Raw genomic sequence first — 11,544 nt, forward strand, 5'->3', positions numbered from 1 at the left:
TTGTTGAATGTGCTAATACTGGTATTTCCCTACCAGGAATACCTTGCTTTAATGATTGGGTGGATAGTGCCTTTTGCATCCTTACATAGATAGAAGCCTCTGGGGCATCCTGAAAATGCTAAGCAATAGTCAGATAGACAGTGTTTTTACTGCGTGCTTATTAAAAATCCGGTTAGAAGACATCCAGTTAAAAAATTACATTTTCATCCGAAGATATTTTTACTTTGTTATTTCAGTACTAAGTTGAGTGTATTCCTGTCACAGTTCACTATCTCAAGCTATGCTCTCAGCTCCAAATCCAAATGTCACTGAGGGCTGCAGAAAAGCACACCCGTGTTCTGGTAAAAAAATCATCAATTTCTTAGAACCTGCACCTCAGCCATCTTTAGAGCCTACATTTGCTTGGTGACATGGAGGGTCCACTATCATCTTGACAATTCCTTTAATGTCTTTAGTTCATTGTTCAACTGTACTTCATTGTGTTGCAGCTTATGATTTATGATCATACTCTAAATGTTAAAACATGCAAAAAATGCAAAACTCTGTGGACCATAACATTTCCAGGCAATCCTGGTTTCACAACATTATTGTTCTCTGTGCTCTGTGAAAATAGCACCCAGGTTTATTTTGTTTTCTGCATTAACCTCACTGGTGGTCTGATTATGCAGGATTTTAGCATGCCAAAGCGGTACATTGTTTTTCATGGCAATTTGTTGTTTTATATCATAGGCCTGTAATTCTTAGTAAATCTTAGGAAAATCTTAGTAAATCTGTCCAAACAAGAGTCCAGTAGACATCCCGGGTATGATAAAGTTTGAAACACTAAATCATAAATTATAAATAATTATAAATAATGATAAGAAATTATAATATGATAAATAATTATAAAAAATTATAATATAATAATAAAAAAAATGGTCCAGTAAATGGGAATTCTGGGGGTGCTGCCTGATCCGTACCACAGTCAATAACATTCTCAACATTCCTCTGCAAAACTTAACATCAAAAAGTGCATCTTGGGAGTCCAGGCTCCATTTTAGAAAGAGCCCAAATCCCTTTTAGGCAGCATCACTGATATGGATGGACTTGTTTTGCTCTGTATTTGTAAGCTGACACTATGTTTACATGTTATATATACTAATTGTATGTTTCTATGTTCTTTCAGCCGTTTCACCCCTCCCTTTTTTGTTATTATGCTATCGAGATTTCACTCAGTCTGTGTTAGGTCCGTGGTGTGGGCCCGAGGTGATGAGGAGGACCTCCCTTGCAACCCCGTCTGATGACCACTGGGATTAAAGACTGTGGGCTCAGGCAGGGGGGTGCACGGGTGCCGGATCAGGATACTGTGTAACTGCAGCAGGTGGTGGCTTAGCAGAGTAGGCAGCCGTGCGGATAGAGTCCAGTGGGGAAGTGGGTTTTCATGTATATTTTGTGGGGACTAGAGTCCAGTGGGGAAGTAGAAGACAAGCCGGGTCGGTAACAGGTGGGCAACGAGGTACAAGGCAGGATCCAATGGAGAGTCGAGAGACAGGCCATGTCGTTAACAGGCGGGCAGCAAGGTACAGCAGCTTAATCCAGAGGGAACGTCAGGGAGGAAGCCAGGTAACAAGATACAATACAGGAGCAAGATCACAGACGACTGGTGCTGGCTGACAATCACTCAGCACTGAATCCAAGTCCTGTGGTGCTTTAAATAGGCTGAGGACGTTGTACTGCGCGTGCGCCGGCGTGATTACATCACCCGCGCACGCCGGTGCGATGACGTCAGGCAGAGGGTTCAGCAAATTCTGTTTGAAATTTGGTGAACTCAATCCTAAAATTTCTGTCCATTTTTAAAGTTACAGGTTACAGGTAGACTATTGTCAAAAAAGACATGGGGAGCTGGGCACTGCCAATGTACTAATAAAAAAAAAAGAAAAAGAAAACTGTACAGTGGGCAGAGCTGCTTTTTATGTGTCTTGGAGGGGGAAATTGAAAATACAATGGCAGCACAATGGCATAGTGCTTAGCACTTCTGCATGTTCTCCCTGTTCTTGCGTGGGTTTCCTATGGGTACTCCAGTTTCATCCTACACTCCAAAGGCATGCTGGAAGGTTAATTTGCTCCTGTCTAAATTTACCCAGTATGTATGCATGCATGTGAGATAGGGACCTTAGACTGTAAGCTCCTTGTGGGCAAGGACTGATGTGAATGTGCACTGTAAAGCGCTGTGGAAATTGTCGATGCTATATGAATACTGGTAATACACAAATCCTTTACATGGGGGATGCTCTACTTGGTTTAATGGAACAGTGCGATGAAAAATCTAAGCAACAGTGGATTTGTTTCTTTTACAAATACAATTCCCTTGCAGACAGCAGCAGCACCCCAATCTGATTTATTTCAACCTTCATGTTGTTTTAGCAGCAACACATGTTTTTTCATCAGCTGTAACAGACCCGCTTTGACTGTTAGCTAGAAGTTGTCTAGTAGTTTGCTGAGGCTGTCCCTGTTCCTGCTGATGCAAAGCTGTCCTGCAACTAGCCAATTGTTAACCAACTCTAATGTTTTTCATGAATAAATCCAGATTAAACAAATATACATTGCCGAGCAAAGTACTTCTTTACATTTTTCCCAAACACTTTTTTTTTTCATCATGTTTCTGAACAGTTGCTTTCAAGTCTCATAGCCCAGCTTCCCTGAACTTCCTGTCCAGCACAAAATTAACAGAAGACACACAGGTTATTCACAAAAAAGTGAAGAGTTTTGGAGAAGGCAGGAGAGGTGAACAATCTAGGACAACTTAGCTGAATCGGAAAGTGAGCTGAATTGGAGAATGTTTCCAACTCAGCTATTTTGGCCTAGATTGTTCACTTCTCCTGCCTTCCCTAAACTCTTCACCATTTAGTGACTAGCCCTGTCAGTCTCCAGTAGCCATTCATCTACTAGCCTGGAGAAGGGAAGAGGAAGGAGGAAGGAAGAAGGAAGCAGTAGTGGAGAGCAGGGGAATGGTTTGCCTTGATGTGCCTGTGTGTTTGTGGAGACACACACAGCTTACTAGCATGAGCAAAGGTGCCTCCACCCAGTCTAAGCTCTGTTGTACAGGGAAATTTAAAGATTGATATCAAGTCAAATTCAGGTATTTGCACTGCTTGTATTCAAACATGAATTGGATGCTTCAATAATTAATACAAAGCTGCATTGTGTCTTTTTTTTTTTTTTTATATATATATTTATTAAATTTTTCAAATATAACATATATACATATACATTTAAATACAACAACATTTTTCCCTTAAACATATACATTCATTCAATTACATAATACTTATTATTTTCCCTTCCTCTTCCACCACTTCATCCATAAGAGATCTCCATAATCTTACACTTCCAATAACTTTTATTTAAATACATCTCCTCCCCCCATGCTTTTATCCTTTATTCAAGTGTATTTCTCTCACACACACACAGCTTACTAGCATGAGCAAGGGTGCCTCCACCCAGTCTAAGCTCTGTTGTACAGGGAAATTTAAAGATTGATATCAAGTCAAATTCAGGTATTTGCACTGCTTGTATTCAAACATGAATTGGATGCTTCAATAATGAATACAAAGCTGCATTGTGTCTTTTAATTTTGTTTAGAGTTCAGCTTTAAAGCCTCTTTATTGTGTATTAATATTTTATACATCAGATATTAATTAAAAGAAACATTGTATTTTTAGTCTCTTGTGCACTTACAGCCCATGCTCTTTAGCACTGCCAAAGCACACAGAGAATTCCATTATTTATAATGGCATAAATATCCTCTTTAATACACTATTCCTGAGAGGGAATCTAAAAGAGCTGTTAACAGCTGCCACAAGCCTTTCATATTAAAATAGCATAAATCTATTGGATTTATTCGTGTCTATTAATTTTAATGCTGTAAGATATAGAAAGACATGTGCAGTAGACACATTTGTGGTTTAGCAGAAATAATAATGTTTTGTCAAGCCAATTTATTGCAACAGAAATGTTAAACAGAGATTTACTCAAAGAGGGATAAAGCTAAAAATAAATAAAATGAATTTGTAATGGTTCTCATGTATATTTTTCTTATGCCCAGGACCAGAAAACAAAGAGTATAAAAAGTTTTTCTTTTAGTCAGGTAAATATGAAATATTGCATATCAATAATATGCACTCTTTTATCCAGCTAGTAGCTAGTGATTTAGGCCCATTTTAACATGTTTTTCTATATCTGTTTTGTATCTTTGATATATACAGAACTCTGTGGGGTCTATTCACAAAGCTGCCGAGGGCAGCCGAGTGAATGACCGATCAGAAGTGAAGTGAGCCGAACACTGTTCGGCTATTCACTTCAGACAAGCTAAAATGTACATACAGCTTCTACCTCCACAGATCTCCATCTGTGGTTTCAATGGGATGCAGGGTTACTGAAGGGAAATAGCTGCTATTATGCTCATAAGATATTTTACAGTGCTCTGCAAATCATTTGTCATGTATGAAACATTTGTTTGTTAAACAAAGCTTGTTGTATAATATGCAACACAGAATCAAAACATCAGTTTTAAAACCTATAAGCATTAAGTGTATGTGAAGTGTGTTTTGCATGGGGATTAGTGAATCAGCCTAGGTATGGTTCATGGGCCACTTGTCAAACCCATAACAAAGTCCAAAAAATGCGAACTTTAATTGGGATCCCATTGAAAACGAATGTCTTCAAGTCTGATAGACAAAAGATTGTCAAACAAAGGGCATGGGTAGCTGTGCACTGACATGAGGGACATGTAACAAGGCAAAATATCAATTTAAAAAATACCACAGAACAGGGTCTTTCTTTTTAAGTGACTTGAAGGAGAACATGGGAAAAACACCAATCATTTCTATTATATACCTTGGGAATGCTGTTATGCTATATCTGGTGTTACAGAACAGTGTGATTCTCCTGGACAGTGTCATTTGCACCATATTTTGGAATCATATATTTTGCAATTGTAATTGATTTTTTAATTTTACATTTAGCTTGCCTTAACCACCTCCCGTTCAGGCGCCAGACCTAAATGGCTGGACGGGAGCGTTGTAGATGCCGATGGGTGTCTTAAGATGTCTCTCCCCTCCCCCACTCATACACGGCACCCAGCACGCGCACAAGTGGGGAAACTGTCAAAAATGTAAACAGCCAGCGATGGCTGTTAACATACAGGCGTCTACAGAGATGTCCGATCGCTTGTATTAAGTGCGGATGTGCGCCCCTCCGCCAGTCCTGAGATCCGCTGTGCTGGGGGCGGCCGGGACCAGCCTGGTGACTCGAGATCAGAGGGAGATCAGAACGCAATCTCCCTATAATCTCCTCTCTGGTCACCGAATGCAGAAAGTGATGTTGATTACATCACTTCAGCATTCAGCTGTCATTTCCGGCTACAGAAGCCAGGGAGAAGCTGGTGAAGCAGATCTCTGCTTCATCAGTTTCTCTTGAGGTCCTTAGGTGACATTCGGGGTCTTGGAGACCCCTGATGCCTCCATAAAGAGGACCGGGCACTATAAATTGGCTATCACTTGGGGGGCTAATAAGCCCCCTATCTGATAACAATAAAGTTAAGTGTAAAAAAAAGTAAAACAAAAATTTAAAGAAGCATAAAAAAGTTGCATAAAACAAAAACATGTTAAAGTCCCCCACACCCCACATGCACACGCAAACTAACTTGTGCCGCACATGTTACATATCATAGCGAACGTCAGATTGAGAGTAATAATTTAAGTCCTATTAATCATTGTTAATACTAAACTGGTGAGTGCTAAATGCTTTAAAAGCATTTTAAAGCATTTTGGGTGTGGTCATTTTTTGCGATTTTGCGGGCGTGTGCAATTTTAGGGCTTGACATGTTTGGTGTCTATTTACCTGATGTGACCCCGTCTTTTATATTTTAACAAAAAAATGGGTAATAAAAAATGTTTCATAACATTTCATAGGTTATTTTTTTCTAAATGTACTGCACTTTTTTTGTTATTTATTATTATTAAATGCCACCAAAAGAAAGCTCTATGTGTCCCCAAAAAATTATATAAAATTATTTTCAGTACAGTGTTGCATGACTAAATAAATGTCAAAGTACTGCAACGCTGAATACTGAAAATTGGCCTGGACAGGAAGGGGGTTTAACACCCTGGTCTTCAAGTGGTTAAGTACAGCAGCAGCACCTCAATCTGATTAATATCAACTTGAAAAAATAAGTCATATAACAATCAGCAAAGGTCTGTGCTTATCAATATTTTTTATATGAATAGCCAAAAGAGACTGTGTGGCAAAAAGACCAATGCAATGCTAGTCTCCCATTAAAGTTGTTTCACTAAGTTCGGTACACCGACATTACCCAATAAATCCATGATAACACCTTTATTGCAGAAAGCACGAAATAGGTGCTGAACAGTGTTTCTGTTTAAAGCAGATAATTTACCTGTGGGGAAAGTAGTTTATTAAAATTACAATCCTCTTCAGAAATTTTGACAGCAGATAATCCTCTTTGGTGAAGTGTAAAAAGAAGAATCCAGCGATTAGGTGGTGTGCAAGGACAGAATTTAGAAGATGCCATTGTGGATGCGATGGGCTGCTTATAAATCAACATCACCAATTCATCACAAAGCTATAACATTAATATAGCTTATGTGACAGCAGTTACATAAAAGCAGTTTTATGGTTTATCTTACCGGTATGTTGTTTTAACTGCATTTTTATTATTTTGCACACATGTTCTTATTTTGTGTTAACTCATTGATGTTTTGCTATGAAGAGAAACATATTTTATATGTTTTATATTTATACATGCATTGACGCAAGATTCTTCTTCTTATTATTTTTCATAATTTTTATTATAGTTTTTGTTTATGTCTGTTTTGTAGTCCTTAAAACACACATTGGTTGTTTTTTATGTGATTAAAAATCGAACAATTAACAGTATTTTGAAAACACTGTTTGCTTTGCTATCCATTCCTGTATGTCTACACTTTGAGTCACTCCTGTGTACCCCTACAAGTAGGCCTGTTTGTTTTAGGTCCAATAGCATGGGATCGGCTTGATAGGGCCCACCAGCAAAGCAAGCAGTGAGCTGTACAATGTGTCCAGCAGTTCCCCATAGCTAAGAGGAGGTGGCGTTCCTATTTCGTGTCAAAGCAGCCTAAGGGCTGTAACTTGGCAATATATTAAGGAGGGATCCCCTTTGTCAAGCCTGTTTGTTTTGTGAGCTGCCTTACTAGAGCCAGTAAGCTTCTTTGAAAAATTATTTGTGCTTTATTGTTTAACCAAGTATTAAAATCCCAGCACCTACTAAAAATGTATATTTACACTAGAGTGTGTGTGTGTGTGTGTGTATATCTGCAGCTGAAAGAACATCAATAGCCCCTTCTTGCCTATTGTCCCCTCCCTCTATACTCCTGGTGCAGTCTTCCTCCACACCTGATATAAATAATTATTGTGCATCCTCCTTTATTGTTACCCCAGTTTACAGGGCAATAGCAAAGATTAGCTTTGGAGGAGGAGAAGGAAGAGGGAGCATTAGCAGTTGCTGATGAAAATGTGCTGCACTTAAAAAAGGAGAGGCATGGGAAGGCTTGGTTATCCACCCTACATATTCTGCATACTCTGGCTGTATAGCATGCTCACTGCTTAAATGAAAAGGCAGATGTGCTCGGCCTCTCAAAGGTGTGGCCGAACCACAGCTTTGTCCTGCTGATGCAGAGCCTGCTAACCCCCCCATTGCCTGTGTGTGAAAAACATCTGCCTCTCCTTTATTAGTATTAGACATGTAAAAATGTGTTTTGTCTGATTTTGGATTTTTTTCGGATTTTGGATCCGAAATTTGATTTGGTTTATTATTTGGAATTCGGATCAATTAGAATGTTTTGTTTTTTCGGTTCAGATCAATTAGAATCTTTATGTTTTTTTACGGTTCAGATCGATCCGAATTTTTCATTAATGGTTTCAGCATAGAAGACAGCATAGAAGAGCCAAACCCTCTGGTCAGGATTCGACAGTGTACCTACACCTAAAGGAAAAAGGTCACTCCTTTGAAGTACACATCCTAGACAGGGAGGAGGACTGGTTTAAAAGAGCTGTGAAACAGGACATTTATGTAAAAATAGAGGTGTGGGGGTGTCTGCCACATACAATTCTGTTTTAGCACCTCTCTCTGGGCAGGTTATTAACACCTCCTAGACTCCAATTATGCAAATGCAATCAACACCTGGTTGCGACTAACAGATTATGTAGATTGGAGCAATGCTTTGTGTTGCATTAAGCCTGCTCTCCTTTTTTTTCAGCCAAGGGCAGCAGATATTAATGCAACACACTGGTGTGAACTGCTCCTATTCACACCCTTTCATTTTCAGATGTCCTTGCATTAGCATCCATTGGCTTGAAGAGAGTCTTTCTAAGCTGGTGTTTTTGTTTGGAAAAATAACTGTTGTTTTTAAGATCAGGATTCCCTGATCTTGACTACAATGCAAATCCGCCTTATGCGAGCAAGCACTCATCAGCATAAATCACGTAAGAATTAACGTCAACACTTAGGAGTAATCTCCATGTGCCAGGCCTTACATAGCAACTCAGTCACCAGGCATCTGTTGGGTCTGTGGGATACCAGCTTTTCCAGCACAACTAATATTGGATAGATGTCTTAACCTCCCTGGCGGTATGATTATTATTTTTTTCTTTCCTTTTTTGGTCTATCTGTTTTTCGTTTTATTTTTTTTAAACTTCCCACTGGTTCCGCCCCCCTGTGACGTGGACGCTCGCAAGGGATGGAACCCGGAAGACGGTATCCTAATGTGACTGCAACGCTGTATTCCCGAGTCTGGCTCGGGGTTACCGCTTATGGTACAAAAAATTAAACCCGAGCCAGACCCGGGAATACCGCCAGGTAGGTAAAGAGGTTTGCCTTCTTATCACGAGATAAGAAGGCAAAGGCACAAGATGTGCAATTCTTTATTCGACAAACGGTTGTGCACAGTATGCAAGAGTTTGCTCACTCCAGGCCTGCCAAACCAAGGAAGTGTTCAGGTTTCTCAGAGGAGGATCAAGTCAGGGTGGCCCAAATGGGTAAAGTGTTTCCATTCTTTTGTGTATACCTTGCTTTTTATCAGGCTTAGCCCACTCTTCCTTAATTCATTCTCTTATTTCAGACATTAGCAGAAAGCACGGTAGGTCCCGTTTTCAAGTCCGGGAAGTATTTTCTCACTTTCTTAGGGGGAGACACCACTTCCTAGTCCATAGCATCTTTAAATGTCATCACTTTAGTGAATCCAAAGGTATGAGACACGTCACCTTGTTCTAAAATAGACTACTGTGAGGATGAGCTTGAATCCAATCTAATTGCAGATAGATTACTAGCATACTGGAAGTTTTAAAAGCCTTTGGTCATCATCTCCAGGACAGCTGTTTTATATATGGTGAAACAGGGGGGCACAAAGAGTCTACCCCTACTTCAGATAGCAGCAGAGATAGTTGCTTGAGCAGAACATCATCTACAAGACTTGACAGCATGTCACCTGCTAGGTTCTGACAATGTTGAAGCAGACAGGTTGAGTTGCAGTTGTCAGGACCACCATGAGTGTATTCTGAATCAATGACATTTAGAGCCAGTCTAAAGTGTTTGGGTAGTATCAGGGGTAGAGCTGATGGTGACCACAGCTGGTGACAGGCTTCCCAGGTTATGCTTTTGGTTCTTTGATCAGAAGGCACTTGGCCAAAATGATTTGATACAGCAGTGAAACTTCTATATGGTGTATATTTTCCCTCCATTTTGTCTCATTATGCAAGTTCTGCTTAGGATTCAGTGGGATGGAGTATGAGCAATAGCAATTTTACCCTTTTTGGTTGTGGAGATCCTGGTTTCCTCTCCTGTGGTGAATGAAGCTAGCTATTCTGAACCCACTGTCTCTGAGGTAGGATGTAAACGAGTTTACATTTACTTCAGTTAATAGGTTTCTGGAGTTTCTGCAGCAGAGTCCTGACATGGGCTTGAGTTATTATAATAAGAGTCCATCTGTCTGCGTTAGGTAGGTAGTGGGGACATTTTGGTGGAAGGGCAGGCAGCAGCAAAAATTTAGTGTATAATCTTCCTTTAACCAGTTGACATCCGCGGTGTTAAACCCCCTTCCCATCCAGGAATGGCCAGAGGCAGTCTGAATCAGACTCTCAGCTGCCATAGAATGAATATTGTATGTGGTTTGTGGCCTGCTTTTATACATGTTATACGTGTTCTTTTTTTACATTTTACACAATTTATTTAAAACAAATTTAAATACATAATTTTTTTTACATGTAAGACTGTTCCTGCCCTGATAACAAACATAGGCAGGGACAGCAATGCAACCTGTGTAATCTTTTAACGAAAAAAGTCCTAAGTCCTAGCTCTCCACACCACCTTGTTCCTATGCAAAAACAAAAAAAAGGTTGCTTACCCTTCCACTATGTAGGAGAAAGGGCACCCATCAACAAATTGAGGATGAGAATACTGTAGCCAGAGAGAAGGGCAGGCAGCATTAAAAAGTTAGGCATTGAATCCTACAGCTACCCATCCTTCCCCAATGTTTCCACTTTTGGGTCACAAACACCAGAGCTGTGTTTTAGAGCGGTTCTGGGGAATGATAATGAAATCTGCCAGCATAATACAGAAAGGGATTAATTAGAGAAAACATAACTTCCCACCGCCCCCTCCCTGGCATTTTATAGGAGGGAAGCGAGGTAGGATTTTTAAATCTTAAGAATGTAAGCAGTGCTTTTCAATTTCTTGAAAGTTATGCAATGTGAATGGGAATAAATTACAAACATAAAGTAGGTGGTATCCCAATGTGACTGCAAAAGTGGAAATGCACTTTAAACCATTTACACTAATACAAATACACTAGGAACACCAACCCACAAGATCAAGAATGCAAAATGCCTTAATATTTCTTAAGCATTATATAAAAGAGCCAAAGCATGTCAAGGTCTCCCTTCAAAAGGGCTACAAAATGATTAAGTTAAAGTGATTAAAAGAATGGAATGAATAGATAAAAACAAAAAAGAATATGAGCAAAGAAGAATCAAATAAAAACCTAATAAAATGAACAGTGCAATAAAGTAAGCACTTAGTAGACTATTGAAGCCATCCTAGCCACAAAAGAGATTATCAGAAACAATAACAATACTGGATGTAAATATGACATGCATCAACAATAAAACCAAATCTATTAATATTATGTTAACGCAAATAAATGTCTATTAAGAATACTGCTAATTTCCAAATAAAACAATGTAGCAGACATTTCTACTGAAAAACAGTAAACACTAGCTTTCAGTTAACCACCTCTCATCCATGGACAGCTGGACGGGAGCCTTATAGGATCGGGAGAGCGTCTTAAGATGCCCTTCCCCTCCCTCCGCTCGTGCGTGGCGCCCAGTGCGTACACAAGTGGGGTAACTGTCAGAAATGTAAACTGCCAGCGATGGAGACAGGGGCTTATGTCAGATGTGAGGGGATATCATGTGAGGTTGTCTTGGTGGTGTATCAAGAGAGAAAGAATATAT

The sequence above is a fragment of the Nanorana parkeri genome, unplaced genomic scaffold (genome assembly GCF_000935625.1).
Source record: "Nanorana parkeri isolate BGI_ZX_2015 unplaced genomic scaffold, ASM93562v1 scaffold1574, whole genome shotgun sequence".
NCBI lineage: Eukaryota > Metazoa > Chordata > Amphibia > Anura > Dicroglossidae > Nanorana > Nanorana parkeri.